At 40.4% G+C, this 16,654-nt stretch overlaps 1 protein-coding gene across 1 annotated transcript in view; it reads right to left on the bottom strand.

Annotated features, from left to right (window-relative positions):
- IL1RAPL2 (interleukin 1 receptor accessory protein like 2) overlaps positions 1-16,654 on the bottom strand; it is a 399,383-nt gene that overhangs the window by 121,692 nt on the left and 261,037 nt on the right. The window lies entirely within an intron of this gene.

The raw sequence follows: 16,654 nt of genomic DNA, 5'->3' as shown, positions 1-16,654 counted from the left end.
AAATGTGGATCATGCAGCTTTCTTTTATGAAGCAAGCATGAGTTTCCTCTGAAGTAGAGAAAAAAGTGTAATAAATTGTTACTAAATGTAAATTACATTTCCCTGCAATATAATTCAGGAAAATCTCAAATGGAGTGTGCTTTATTTAATGAACGGAGTGTATTTAACACAAAGGACACATCATTTCAACCGCACTCAAAATGTTTCTCTTGGACTCTGAGCAGAAATAAGATGCTTGAAATTACCCTCTATTTCAAGGAGATCTGCAAAGAACATTTTATGACATTTTATCTTTTGGCTTTTTCAATTCTTTTTCTTTCTGTCTTATAAAAAAGTGAAGAAGTGGTGACGGATGAAGCCAGATCCCATCATCCATCTTGAAGGGACAGCTGGAGTCTTTGCATGCAAATGAAAGCTATCATTCTTGTCAACCTACAGCCAGAGTACCAAAAGCCTGCAGTCCACAACTAATTAATATTCCATGATCAATTTGACCACTCGTGCACAGTGAACTACTGCACCACAGCACAACCCCAGCAACATGAGTTATCATGGAGTGGATTTTATGCGCTCTTTTAATAAAACTCAAAGCAATCCATTATTCTCTGAAACTAAAAACCTCGTATTAAATATAGGAAGTGTATCAAAAGAGAATTATTGTGGATGATGAATGCCAGCTGAACTAAGTATTAAGCACCTACGGTACTATATCTAGGCAAAACAATGGGTGCTCTTCTGGGGGCTGGGAAAAGCCATCTCCAAGCTCAATAGCAGCCTCCAGCCACTGCACACCACAGTCGAAGGAGGAGCTGGTGCCATTTTGCCACCTCTCTTAGTTTCCCGTTTCAGGCAACCACATGGCTTACCTGTGCCCTGAGATAGCCCTGAGGCAAAACCTTTGTCACAGACCAAACCTTCCTGTGCAATTTTTCAAAGAAGAGGACAGAGCTACTGAAGATCAACATTAAAAATGTATTTCAATTGAAGTCTCAAAGGCAGTAGAAACCATTTAAAACTTGTACTTTGGACATGATTAGGTGTTGCACAGTGTAACAGCTCAGCCTGCTTTGATGTTCAGCAGGACCATTACAATTTCACAGCTGCCATACTGTAAACAATTTTTAGAAGGAATTTCAATTGTTAAGTTTTTTAGATTAACGACATTCACAAGTAAGAAACATGGAACTTCTGTTAAGTCACCTCTTGCCAATTGATTTTACTATGTACGGGGTTAATAAGTAGGTTTCACCCCGCCCCATTCAGCCTATTAATTCTGATGCATTCTTTGGGTTAGCACCCTGGCTTCCAAAGCTTCCTACAATGATGAAAAATGTTACTATACTTGACAAGGAAAACCTTTTCATAAAATGTTTATACAATATTTATGTAGGTTCTTTGTCTCTAATTTGCCTTCAAAAGCTGCAAAATACATTCCACCAGGTTTTGCTATTATTTTTTTTTTCATTTTACCACTGAAGAAGTTTTGAATTGTATTATTCACTAAGCACATGTAGCATTGTTAAGAAAAGATTGAGCTGAATCACATCATTATTGGTTGGATGAACAGGAAAATGAATAAAAGCAGGCATAACATAGGCTTGTAAAGAAACCATAGATACACTCACTACTGTTTATCCTGCCTCATGACCAAAGATCAAGAAAATGTAAATCTTCTGATAAAAGACAATGCTTTAAGAAATGAAGGAGATAGTTATCCCATGAAATTTGTCTTCTTATTTGAGGCAAAGGATTTAAAAGAATTAACAAAAAAAGTAGCATCCACAGAAATCTCTGGTGGGACGACCCATTTTCAGAGTCAGCACTGCTGCCTTTCGTCAATTCCATCAGAGTTTATACCAGCTGATGGGAATCAGAATAGCTCCCTGGTGATCAGTGTGGGACCTGAGTCTTTCAGCTACTATCAAACACAGGGAAGTTTTCTGATCCGAGAATGCAAATTCTTTTTCACAAAAATACACCAAACGTGCAAAGCACTGCCTCAAAGAAAGACGCTATGGGAAACTTCATAGCTTTGATAAAACAAGTTTCAGATAAATGATTCACATCCTAAGTCAGTGGGCACACTCTCACCCCCATGCATCTGGTTTACAGGAGGCAACTACTCAACAACAAAAAAAAAAGTAATATTTTAAGACTAACATATTACTTGAAAATGCTTAATGGTCAGTGGAGATGCAATGAATGGCAAGCAAGTCTCCAAGGGGAACGTAACTAAAGCCTGCACAGAGACCTATACATACAAAAAGCATGAGGACAAATGTCATTCCAGTGCCCACTGGTGCATCTCTGTGCAGCCCTGTTAACAAGCCCAGTGACACACAGCACAGCTGAGAGGAACAAATTAACTTCCCAGTGAAACAATTCAAAGACCTTGTGGCAACACTAAAAGCAATGGAAAAGAGTGAAGGCATAGCCAAAAAAATGTCTTTGGGACTATACTTGTTTCAAATCTATGTGACCATTGCTAAGCAGGCTGTCAACACACCAGACATTTGTATCAGAGGAGCATAAAAACTTGACAGCAGAGTAAGCGATGGATTGTACCTGTCCCACAGGTCAAATTGGGCACAGGTTATACTATATGCAGCAGAAACTGCAGGAGGGCCTAGCTTCCAAATCCCCTGAAATGTGAGATTAAACAGTCCCACAGGCACTTCAAATGGCTGCAGATAAGGATTTAATCCTTAAGTATAGTTCCTCCATTCTTTACTAAAAGATGAAGATAATCTTTAAATCGAGAAAAAAAAGGAAAAAAAAAAACAATGGAAAGAGCCAAAAAACATCAAGGCAGAGGAGAGAAAAGGGGAGGGGAGGGGAGAGGAGAACCCACCCACCCTATTTTCATTAACAAATTGGCACCAAGTTTCCTCTCAGCCAGGGCTACACACACGGAGTGTGTGGGAAGGGGAACTCGCTCCCCCCAGCCTTGGTGGACAAGGCAGTAGAAGCTGTCTGTGAATGGTGCACGGACACGATACTGATGGGCTGCCCAAATACCTAGATACTCCGCCTGGCTCTGCCTGAACTACCTGCGCATATTGCAGACTCCTGGAGCGGGGGTTTCTGTTCTCCTGCAATTTCTCCATCCAGCTGCCATGACAGAAATCAGCATTGCTCCTACCCCTCAGCCACTGGGACACTGTTGGTGAAGCAGCGCAAAACAGAGACCACTTTCCTCAGCTTCTACATTTCTCTGCTGTTCTCAGAAGACCATTCATTACCCAGCTTGTAGGTTTTCCGATGCTTCTTTCCAGCAGCCAGATATAAGTTTTGCACCAGGAATGTAATTTCTGAGAAATTTTTCATAAAATTTTGTCAGCTTCTTGTAACGAACCTGCTTGACACTTCCTTTTCCTGTTGAAAGTGTCTTCTGTTTGTCATGTGTTGAAGCAATTTAAGATTTTGCTTTGACATTTTCAACAAGAGAACAAGACGATTCAATCTGTTCTAGGTAGTAACTGCCATTACACTTAAACTACATTATTCAAATGAAACTCAACATACTATTTTGACTGCCATTTTATATCTTATCTATGATTATTTAGTACTACTGCCCCAGCTCATGGAACAATGTTCAAGCAACAAAGTCATTTAAAGAAGATCCCCCCCCAAATTTTCCAGTAATGCCACCCTGAAACTTTACTTCTTTCTGAAACAGTATTCTCAAGTGGCATTCTTCAGGTGTCCCTGTAAGAGGGGAATTTTGAGAATTTTGGCTTTTATTCCAATGTAAAATGACAGCAAAAGCCTGAGGGAAAAAACCCACAAATTTCCTCCCAAATAAAAAATATAAATTTCTGTCCATCCATAATACTTCAGTCCCAAAGGATGGGATGACTGGCTGATGGAGAAGCTGGGCACAAACTCAGCAGTGTCAGTGTAGGAAACAGTAAAGGTTGCATTACTTGTCACATTCATGATACAGTGAGTGTGATAACCTGCCCTGGGTACATGTGATTGTTTTACCTACCACTTACCCCCATTTAAAAATTTTTTCTCTGTTTTGTTGTCTGCTTTAAAATGTATTATGCATCACGTTCAGTTCTCTCTAATCAACATGTACATGTCCATCAACTCCTTCTGATGCACAATAGTTATCAATCATGTTTTATTTATTACAGGAAAGAAGATTATAACTTCTTCATCAAGTCTTTTACTTCAATTCTAAGGTCTGTTTTCTAGAAATGTAAGGCAACATTTTAAACTGAAAGATGTGAGATGCATAGCTAAAGAGCATGACAGTTTCTCAGAAGAGGATCACTATTTGGATTAATAATTACAGAACAAAGTGTTTTAACAGGGTAATATGGTGATAATCTAAATACAGGATTACAGGTGGGAAATATTATCACTTTCTCTCCCAGATTTTAAGTGGTAATTAAAGAAAATCATTGTGTGTCAGCACACTTGTAAAGTAGGCACTGTATAAAGATCTATCACTTATCTACAAACTATAGGATATCATTGCTTTTTAAAGAACCAGTGGATTAAATAGAGAAAGGAAGGGCTGGTTTGGTTGTTGTTTGAGGGTTTTTTTAGTAGTAAAAGCATAGCGGCAGTGTAAAAGGGTTGGATCACAGAAGCAAAACCACAGTGTAGCAGTAATGTTAGATACACTTTCAAGGCAGAACATCTGTCTTAATCTGTTATTATTCTCAGATTGTGTCTCAAGACTACTTTTTGTACCATGCTTTTGTTGACTATTACCCATCCAGAGATGGGTCCCTGTACATGCATTACTGATATCACAACAAAAGGGAGTATTCAAATGCAACTGCAGGATTGGGCTCCATTTCAGCTAATACACCAAAGTAAAAAGTCAGAGACCTCTCCCAGCCCTTGGCATTATTCTGCAATGATGTGCTTCCTTACCAAGGTGCTGTAAAGGGATCTAATATACTGTACTGTAAATAGGCAATTTTGGCTGAATGTGTGGTAGCACTATTTTTTAACTGTTCCAGAGCCGACATTTAGGGAATTCTGAGTAGTGGCTGAAATGTTTTTCTCCTCCTACATAATCTCAAGTTAGTATATCCCTTTCTGTTGGTTAATAAGCACCTTTGTGTTCAATAGTCTAATGTGGAGCTGCATAAAACAGTTAAATTATCATTAACACCATATACTGATCTTGCAAGGAGTTGAAAACTCCAATGCAGTTTCATACCAAAGCAATAGAGCCTTAAGCTTTTGCGTCTATGAATGATGAGCAACATTACTTCAAATGACATCTTTTGTCAGAGTTGCTTGAGCTAAAGACAGAGTGAATCCATTTGTATAAATTGTGGCTTCGCTGCTGAAAGATTACAAAAATATATGGTGCTATCCTTAAGTCTCAAACCATTAATATAGTTAAAATATGCCATCTTCTCCCAGAAAGAACTAGCAAGTCCTTAAAACACTATCATCAATCATGACTAATTCACTAAATATACAATTCCAACAGCAATAGAAAAAGAAAATACAGTATAGTATATCATCTGTCACTACATCAAACATCTCTATTTTTCAATGGAAACTGCAAGTCAAGATTTCCAAGGTCTATGATATTGATGGCTCATAACTGAATTCCTGTTCCACTGGGATTAGCCCTTTGTTTGTTTTCCATTTGTCTGATAGATCCAAAGCTAGATATTTTTATTTGGAAAAGCAAACCAACATTAATTTCACACACCCTCCCACCCGCCCCCCCCACCCAAATATATGTCTGGATGCTACAGTTTAGTCCTTGAAGTACTTTAAAAATGATCAGCAATCAAATAGATCTTATAAAAGATATTTTGATTCCTCAAACCTACACATTAACTAATTTATTAGAAATTATACAGGTTTTATATTGACAGGGTGTCCAAAACCACTACAAAGTGTGGGCCAGGAGTCCACTGTACTGTACAAAAAGTTCCTGTGTGGAATCCACTGTACTGTACAAAAAGTTCCTGTGCACTGGTACTATCTTGTTTGATTCAGATCATTGCCTTATCAGTTGTATTCTCATCATATTATGTCATGTTTTGGAGCAATGAGCATTTCACTATGCAAGACTGAAGGTCACACTAACGAAAAGGAACACTAATGGGGTGAAAATGAATATCGTGGGGACAGTAAATCATTCTTGGAATCCTATTTAATTGATCGTTTTGTAGTTGACCTTGCTTCCATGGAAGTCAATGGCAAAGTTTCCATTTCTGTGGATATGAACAGGATTGGGTCCTTTAAAGTATGGCATGTTTTATGAACGTTGAAGGTAGCATATTTTACACTAGAATTTTCTTTATTATTTCTCAATACAAAACTTCACCAAGAGTGCCAAATTGCTGTATAAAAGCACCCCATAATACGGTACATTAATTTAATACATGATACATTTTCCTGCTAGTAATATTAAATGTTGTCACTTTCAATACACAGATGTCTAACGGAGCAAATTCTCTCCCCCCATCTTCCTCCCCAATATTTTCCTCCCAGATTTCACAAACATGTCTATCACAAACTACCATCTCTCCATCTTTAGCTGGCAGCCTGACATTTCCTTTAATAATATGTGAACTACCTCCGAGGCAATCGGAGTTCTCCCCAAGACCCAGCCCTCTGCAGCCCAGTGCCCACAGCACCATGACAGAGGACTTAGCAATAGGATTTATGCTTACTTGAAATGGAAACGAATCAACAAGGATTATTCTGCAGCCCTATTTTTTAGGTTAAAGAACCTGACTTAACAGAGTCTGATGTGAGTCATGAGAGAAGCAGGAAGCTCGGAGTCAGGAGTCTCTGTGCTCGCCTTGACCGTGGTGGCTGAGGCCGATGCTCTTTATCACGACCAAGCTGAGCTGGCTGGCGCCCGCAAACTGACTTGGTAGGAGCTTAGGCTGCATCCGAGGAAACTTGCTCATTCTCTCTCTTTCCTCACGTTATCTTAACTCAAGAGGTGTCACTGTCTCTTTGGTACACTGATCGCTCTTAGTCATAACAAAAGGGCTTTGATGAATTGTTTTCAGAGGAGCATGTGTTTCTCACTGGTGCTCATCTCTGCTGTGTCAGCATGTTTGGAAAACCTGGATCGAGGCGAGTGGCATCCACCACGGAATGCTCAAAATCCCCAAATCCACACTGCTGTGGGAGCAAACAGCAGAACGGAGTGTGCTCCTTCCATCTCTCTAACAGCACACAAGTGCCCTTTCCTCCTCCTTTCCAATTCCCTCTGCCTCTGAGAAGGATGATTTACCAATATCGCACACTGAAATGCCTCCTTTGGGAAACAAGTATGAGGGATCCTAAGTGGGAACAGGAGAGGCATGTACAGTACAAGTAAAAGCCATGGGGACTGTCAGAGATGCACTGAGAGAAGCACACAGATTTGGGGATGGAGCATTTCCTTGAGGGGCTCTCTGTACAGGAAACTGAGACGTGAGATGTGGGCTTTGACAAGATGCCCTTATGGGAGCAAGCTTTCCACCACCGATGAAGCAGTGCTTTCCTTATGCCCTAGGTAAAGGCCTAGTCTCGTATTAATCAGTGCATTTTGGACTGCTGCAGGGAAAGCACAGTATTAAGAGAGGGAAAAACCCTCAGATCAGGAAACTTTCCAGTCTGAATCCCTCTAGTGAAGTAAATTTCATCTGGAGATGTTTCCTTCGAGAGATGAGGCTGCAGTCTCACAAGTGAGCACATTCAGGGTAAGCAGACAGACGCTTTGGGCTGATTATCGTCATGCTGCTATTTATCTTGATCCTTTATGGTTTTAGACTCTCTCAACTTTCTGTGGTGCGAGTGGGATGACTCTAAGTGCTAGCACAGCAGAGGAGAGTAAATTTGGCACCTGAATTCCAAGTTCCCAAATTTTGGGGGTAATAGTTTGGCAGTAAGGTATCTGATTCTTAGTGTTCATTTTTGTTGGTACTCTTGGAAAGCACATTTTTTAATTCAAAAAATTCATTTTAAGTTTTGGGTGTATGACATCCTTTCCCAGACCTCACCCTTCTCAGGTTTTAATTCCTTTCTTTTTTTCACTTCTGCATATTTTTTTTTCTATTTAAAATATGATAGTAAGAAGCCGAAACTAGGAGAGTCCAATTATATCTTCACTCTGTTTGAACACTGAGCAGTTCTCAAATATTCAAGGTAGGAGCCCAGTTAATTTTTTCAGACAAATGGTTTATGAAGGAATAGAAATGTGTTATTGGTTGCCTGAGACTGTTTGTAAATTAATGTCAAATTCAGTTGTAGTTTAAAAAAAAAAAAAGTGAAGAGTAATATACCTCTTCTCCCTAAATAGGAACACCTTGGTGTGACATTTTTCCTATATGAAACATGGTTATATATTTTTTCTTCAGAATATTAAGACAATATCTTTGAAGCATATTTAACTTCCTCCAATCTAAAACAAATGTGTTGAGGAAGTTTGTAGGCAAAAAAAAAAAAAGAAAAAAAAAAATCACATCACTTCTTTTCCCCAAAATCTTATATTTAACTACTGTACTGAGAAAATTGCCTTACAGCACTTAGCAAAGGCTCATCTTCCCTTACCAAAGCTCTTAAAACCCTACACAGCTGAATTTCTACATAATCTCCCAAATGCATCCTTTTATACCTTGCCATTAATTTGATTAATCTGGGTGTAGGGTTTCAGGATATTGAATTTCCCCTGGTTTTGCATAATTTCGTATGATGCTTTCATTATTTCATTAAGCAACTGAATTGACTGAAATGACTCTTACATTTTGAAGCTTCAGATTCAGGCAGATAAAACTTCCTAATTTAAACTCACATTAGTTCTGAAAGCTTCTTTCACAGCTGCAGCAGCTAGAGCCTTAACTTTTGGGTTTGTATTTTTTAACCCCCCTGATATTCTCAGGAATCTGGAGAGAACCGAACTACTATTGGTATCTCCCATGTCACAGCTTTCAAAAGAGGAATAGCCCATCCCTTGCAGAACTCTGCTGTAGGTATTCTTTCTTACGTGAACTGTCTGTTCCCACACAAGTGGGCTTCCTTCGGGTTGGCAGACTAAGGCCTCTAAGACAATGGAAGAGCCGTTCAAGACTGGATGTCTTGCAAGATACGGTACTTGTGTGAATGAGGTTCAAGAAAACCCTATGCTCAAATCCAAACCTATACAACAGACAAAGAGATTTGAGGTATTGCCTAAACTGAAAGAGAAGATGGAAAAAATGCACAGAGATGCAGTTTGAGAGTTCCCTGTTCACTTATCCAAATGTACAACCTGTTTTATACCAACATTTAAGGTAAATGGGTGAACTTCTACTCCACGATATGTTAAAGCTATGGCCAGGGAAAACAGGAGTAAGACAACTGCAGTAGTATTTTGAGACTGGAACAAAGGGGAGTACTTCCTATCTCTACTCAGTAACACCACTCGACAGGTAATTTCTGCTCCTGAACGCCACGATTCAGGGTTGCTCCACACTTATACCAGTTCAAAGGAAATTACAGCTGCAACTGCAGCCTTCATGGACTTGGTACAGAAAATAAGCAACAAAAACAGCTTGTGAGCCAATGTCAGCCAAGACTGCCTGCCACATAGCATTGTGCAGAACATGGCCTCTGTGAGAAAAGAGTCGTCGGCACATGCTGAGGGACGAAGCTCCAGCTCTGGCAAGAAAGTTCCAATGCAAGCTCCAGAAGAACAGTCTGTTTTCCTTTGGCAGCCCCTCGTCAGCCCCACTCCAACTAGAGCATTAAGCTTTGTCTCTGTCCTAACTCTATCCAAATCCTAAGCCTCGTCTTTGGTTGAGCCTTAGCTCAAAGACCTGCAGCCATTGCGTATGCTTGACATTTAGCATGAGCGTAAATCACTTCTCTGTTCTGCAAACACCTGCTGGGCTGGACACGCACTTCACATACTGCTGAAATCTGTGGAGCACTTTTGTACATTTGAAATTTATAAATCACCAGCTTCCAAAATGTGGGCAAGTAAATGACTACTCCCAGGCTGAAATATGTGTGTGCCAAATCCCAGGTCAAGCTATTTTAAGTGGCACATTTATAATAAACCCATATGCAGCAGGAGTTCAACTGACACTACTAGCATGTCATACTAGCATGGCATGGCTGAAGAAAAACAGACTTGCCATTCTCCTCTTCATTAGTGTTATTTCCCTTATGAAATCACACAAAAGGCATAAGGCCCATTTCTATGGGGTAATGGAGGACATTACTTTGAACAGAACTACACCCAACAATGCTGTACAATGCTCTGTCAAAGGATCTGGGGACACGTAGGAAATCAAGCCATCCTGGCTCTGCTATAAATCTGGGTGATGGGTAGGAACACACAAGACAGGGTCATCCAAAAAGATCCACGATCTCTCCCCAGTGTAAGCTATTACTTTCTGCTTGTTGATTCTGCTGTGGACCAAACAGAATGAGCAGAAGCAGCGTGAAACGTCAGCTTGTGTCACTTATGAGCTATGAGCATGTCATAAACCATCTGTCCCTCTCTCACATGGAACTGTAAGGTCACAAGGATGGTCCAAGTCATATTCACCTTCACTAGGAAAGGGAGCTCAGCATTTTATTTAAATGACTATGTCTATTTCCTAAAAGGACACATCTCTGGAACCCCTTTCCAAGTGGATCTTGACAGGAGGATCCAAAATTCATCAGGGTGCCTGTCATCTCCAGCCTGCCCTAGTTTGAACGCTTCCTGAGAAGCAGTATCCGGCCTTGGTGCTAGAAAAGATGGCAGGCAGGTACAAGACCCACAGAACTGAGCGCATTTACTCTGATGAAAACTGCATAAATGTCCTCCCTACTGGGGGCTCTGGTCAGCAGCTCTCCGTAGTCATCCCAGACACTGAACTACTGCAACCTGATTGAGGAATATTTTCAGTGCAATGCTCTTGACCCTGGTGTGCACCAGCTGTAAGCAATGACACTGGCTTCTGTGCTTGGGGGCTGTGATGCCGTAAGTGGTAAATAATGATGATGGACAGGCTTGCAAGTGATAAGTAAATATAATCCCACAGGCAGATGAAACATTTCCAGATGTCCCTTGTATGTCATGCATGCACAGAATCCAACATGCCCTTAACCTGGTTTGGTTGGGACAGAGTTAATTTTCACAGGAAGCTGGGAGGGGGCACAGCCGGGACAGCTGACCTGAACTAGCCAAGGGGATATTCCATACCATGTGCCATCATGCTCAGTATATATGTGGGGAGCAGGCCGGGGGGGTGTTCTCTCTCTCTGGGGGGGGAGTTGGCGGAGCGTCGGGTTCCAGGTGGTGAGCAGTTGCACAGTGCATCACTTGTTTTGTATATTCTTTTATTAGTACTATTGTTGTTGTTGTAACTTCTCTCCTTGTGTTGTCCCAATAAACTGTCCTTATGTCAAGCCACGAGGTTCCATTTCCTTTTTTTCTTTCTCCTTTCGGATCCTCCTCCCCATCCCACTGGAGGGGGCCGTGGATGAGGGAGCAAGCGGCCTCATGGTGCTTTGCTGCTGGCTGGGCTTAAACCATGACACCTGGTAACATCCCAAGCCTGGCCTTTGGATCTAGTGGATCTTCATTTTGAAGCCCAGTGCTTCTTGTTGAATAGCATGGTAGGATGCTTGGCTCCTAAATAATCCAGGTTGGCCAGTTTATATCATGTACTTCCATTCTCAGTTCATTGCAATGACTTTTACTGGGAATTTTTCTCCTGCTGCTTTTTCTTTACAAACAAGGCCTCCTATTCTTCCACTTCCCAGTTAGTTTGAGACAATAGTTCATTCTCAGTCTCATCACTGCCCACTTGTCAAGATCTTGCCCAACATTAAGCCCCCCCCTCCAAGTCTCTATAGCTTTTTTAATTAAGTGTTACTACATAACTGAAAATTAGCACATTTTCTAGCTATTAAAAAAACAGTGAAAATCAACACAGCCCTAACTGCTAGGGAAGGCTTGCTAAAAGGTTTCCCTGGTGTCAATTATTGCTGCCTCAATGATCACTGATTCTTTGAAAAAATCATTACATATACACAAAGTCAACAGTCTGTTAGCACAGAAGAGTCAAACAGCAGCAGCTGGCAAACACCAGTTACTTTGCACTTGTATACTAACAACATTTCTCTTGTGTAAATGATCCACAATGAAGTCACGTTACATGCCTCTAATTTTGCTTCCTGAATGCAGATGAATCAAACAAGTACAACTTAGGACACAACTGCCAGCTTCGTAGGTCAAAATCTTGTCCCCAAGTAAGATGAACTTGGGCTGAATCAAGTGGTTGAGATGGTACTTTTGAGCTATTTCAAATGAAAATGACAGTTTTATATGTGGGAACTTGGGGTACCTGCCTGTGGTTACAATCCTTAAACAGAACATATATAAAAACCAACAACCTGTTAATGTCTTCTTTAAAATGAATCATTTTAAAAATTGGACAAAACTGATACCACTAAATAGCAGAATGGGCAAAGATATTAGCAGTTTCTGAAGTTCTTTTTATGAATATTAAATACGATGATGACGATGATGATGATGATGATAATAATAATAATCTCAAACCATTTCACTTTGCATTAAGGGTGATCTCAAGACCTAATGTACGGTCTTGATGTTTTTGCTCTCCTCATAACTTTTGTTTAAAAGGAAGGAAAGGCGATTTGGAAAATCTGCAATCTGTCTGCCCAAAGAAACTGGTTTATCCAAACCAGAAAACACATTACATTAACAGCTACTTTCTCCTCTGTAAAGTGCATAATCTCAGGTACAGTCACCCTGCCTCACAAAAGACTTTTATGTTAATGTAATGCAACATTAGCAATCCACCCCACCCCAAACCAGCAGGAATAGGAAGAGGTGTGGTGCCTGACAATGTATGTTTATCCTCTTATAACTAAATTTAATTTACTGATCCAATTTTCATCTTTTGGTTGGAAATCTTCCTGTATTCAAATTTCTGATTCTTCAGGACAGCAGCTTTGTAGACCCTGCTCTCAATAAAAGAATATAAATAACTCTGGGCACAGTTAAGTTACACAAGCCCCAATAACCTGCTGTTCTGATACTTAGGCTGAACTGCTCTCACACAGCAGATGGAGGTTTCTGTCTTTTAACATAGCCTCATCAGATACCTGTGTGCAAGATCCAACATTTTCCCCAAATACACCATTATTCAACCAATTTACAAGAAAAACGTAGCTTTCTATCAACTGATCTTCCAGCCAGCATAGTAAAAAGCCAACACACTCATACCATCTCCATGTAAGTGCACATTGCAGATGCCACACCTTGCTGGAGCTCAGGGGCTGGCACGTGCTGTGATGCTCATCCTCCCCCTCCACAAGGAGAGGCCAGGGGATGGAGACAGCACTGTCACCGTCACATGGACACTTCACTCCAGTGCTAGCAGCTCCCTACTGAGTCCTGTACGAACCTGTCTTCACTTGGCACCTTCTAGCTTCTCTTTTGTCTTTTTCAATGACCCTCAGTGAGCCCTACTATTTGAAAGCACCAAATACACAATCAGAAAGGCACTTTCCCAGTACTTTTATCAGTAGAGAGATTAAATTCTCTCAATATTAAGCCCTTTCTACAGGCTCTTATCACCAGCCTCTTCCTGCCAACAACTACCCTGGCCACACACCAAGGAATCACTGTGGGTCCATCGGCACAGCAGCACAATGTGCTCTCACCCCTGGGCCCCTGAGGGTGCTTTGGGTTTTCAGGATATACTTTGTAGGTGTGCCTGGCTCCCCTTCTTGTTGGGCACAACACTTTGTGCCTGTTAGTGTTAAAAACATATTCTTGTTTAATATATCCAGCTTGACAACTGATCCAGATAATGCTCTGAATTTTTAATAAGGTGAGGTCTGTTTTGATCAATAGGTGTCTTCTAAGAAAACAGGATCATAAATAAAACAAATTTAATTTTTAATAATAGAATTAACATCTAATGCAAACCCTAGCAAGGCAGGAGCAAAGCTATAATTATAACATTTACTTTAAAGTATGTATTGTCTTGGGAACTTTTAATAAATAATTCTTGCCTCTATAAGTCTACTGTGTGCCCTTTGATTTTCAAATGGCTTAACCTCCACTATTTTGGGAGGGTGTTAGAAAGACCCTGCAGTACCTTTGGAAAGCTGACAGTACATTTAATATTATTTACTTAGGCACACAATGCTCTGACCCACTTTCAGATCCCCACTAAGGAAAGGGCTCCCCATACAGTGTCACACAATGGGGACATTTGTAAGGAAGGACTATGGCAACAAAATCCGATTTGGGAAGTCATCTTCACTTAAAAGAACAATGTTTCAGCTAAAGGACATTATTGGCACTGGAACAAGTGGCTATAATTGACCATGAATTCATTTAAGCTATGAAGAGGTATTTTAACCACCAGAAAAGTGAGCATTTAGAATAAACTTTGACTAAAGAAAGTAGGGGGAAAAAACTCAATTTCTTTTAAAACAAGACTGACTAATTTATAATGTGAAATATTTGATGTGGTTATAAAGGAAATGACTGAAACAGATGACCTGGGAAGTCCCTGCCAAATGCTGTTCTGAGTTCTATCAATAAAGAGAAGACTCTTGCTGTAGGAAAAGAAGCAATCTGAAAACACTGGAAAGCAGCATTTCATACCTTTACCAGCATTTCATACCTTTACCATGTTGCCATGTGAAAGCAGACAAAACTTCTTGCTAAGTGGTAGGATCTCTTTTTCCATTAAAATGCTAATAGGAAGGTTAACTTCAGCTTAAACCATTGCAAAAAAAGCAGCATAAGCAAAAGAGTTTAGCTTGAGGTTATACTTTGGAAAAAAAAACCACCCAAGTTTAAGCTAAATGGGATTTCCACTGAGAAAGAAAACTCATTAAACTGGGAAAAAAAACCCACAACAAAGTGGAGAGCAATTCTAATACCTGCATTTGCTTATGTGACACAGCCATGGACTAATGTTTTCCTTTAAGAAACACAAATTCTGTGGCAAAAAACTAATGCCTCCTGAGTGGAAGTGTATCACATGGTAGCCTTGCCTTTTGGATACTGTAAAATTTACTAAAACATGTCACTCACCTATCCCCATGCTGTAAAGGGGGCATTGCACAGTCCTTGTGCTGATTTACGTGGGCACGCAGAGAATGAGTCCTTAAGGTCTGTGCAGGAAATCAGCAGCACAATGGTTTGCAACAGCTTTTGTACATATTCTGCAGTATCTCAGAGATAAGGATCAAACTCCGTAATGATATGCCTGTGTGGGTGATGAATGCAAATCCACCTTCACTCTTTCATCTGAGAATTGGGGCTCTTATTTCATGCTTGATTATGCTGATGTTTGTTCACCAGCATATGGGGAACATGCAGGCAAGTGAACATTTTGACTCAGCCAAAATTCAGCTGTGACTACCAAATGGCCTCATCCTTCACTGGTGCAGATACAGACTTAGAACCTCCTTTCATACAGATAGCTTCATCCATATTGAGCACATGCCCCTTCTTGCCATTTTGACAAAGAACATTGCATGCAGTATAATGAGTGTCAGGCTATGGAGTTCGGAACCGCGAATTACACAGTGTACACAAGCTGCTGCAATATTCCAAATTAAATGAGAATTTCAGGCCTGAATACAGTCAAGGGATAGAAGAAGGTAAAGGTGAAAGGAGGAAACATCTTAGTCCCAAAAAATTTCCACTGCGCAGCCCTGAACTGTGCATCCATACTGGTCAGTAGGCAGTGGTTTCCATCTTCATTTCATGGCCAACTATATCAAAACTATGTGAAAACTTGTTTTTTAAGCAAAGCCCAGCCAGCAGCTTCCAACATTATTAGATTTACACAAAATCTGAAACCTGCCTGTAATGTGGCCTAAGTTCATTTCCATTTACTTTGAGGTCCCTTTCAGAATCTAGCTTTTATTCTGAGACTAACAAAACCAGTAAAGAAAGGATTTCTTCTGAGGACAGTAGTCAGTATTTTCACTGTGTTCCATGCCTTTCCAGGCATGGAGGTATCTGCATTCACTGATGTTAATTCTAGTCTGAGGAATCCAAATGGTAAAAGTTTTCTCAAGTTGGAAGACAAGATGCATTGAGCTATACCAGAGTTGTATGAGCCTGAACTGTTTTTATTTTTTATTTCAAGGATCAACCACAAAAGTGGGTGAGATAAACGTGACACATTCAAATCTTAGAAAGAAAACAACTGAATCTGGGTGCCGAGCAAATGTTTTCTATAGCACGAGGAGTGTCCCTGTAAAGACGCAATGCATCTCCTTGAGTTCCACATGCAGGAGGGAGGAAAATCAGCATATTGTCAATATGAAGGCTAGGAAACTGAAAAACTAAGTGCAAGTCCTGCTTTTCTTCCCATTTTTGTGCAACTGCTATGTGAAAGGCTGTCTCTTCATCTTGGTTTCTCATAGTTCCTCACTGACATCCTGAGACTCCACAAACACAAGCACTCAGGAGGGAGGCATTCTCTCAAACCATTTAAAATGGCAAAGTTCAGGTGCACATTGCAGTATGACAGCTAATCTCCCTGCAGACCAGTTGAGAATGCAGCTACATAAGGTGGAGTAAAACTATCCCATGAAAACAGAGTTTGAGGAGTGGAGCCCACCCTTTCTGGTGGGTTCTTAGGCACACCATAGTTACAGCATGATACGCAACATCATTTGTAGTTGG

The sequence above is a fragment of the Buteo buteo genome, chromosome 22 (genome assembly GCF_964188355.1).
Source record: "Buteo buteo chromosome 22, bButBut1.hap1.1, whole genome shotgun sequence".
Classification (NCBI taxonomy): domain Eukaryota; kingdom Metazoa; phylum Chordata; class Aves; order Accipitriformes; family Accipitridae; genus Buteo; species Buteo buteo.
The sequence above is the reverse complement of the archived record's forward strand: the minus strand, read 5'-3'. Positions and strand labels throughout refer to the sequence as shown.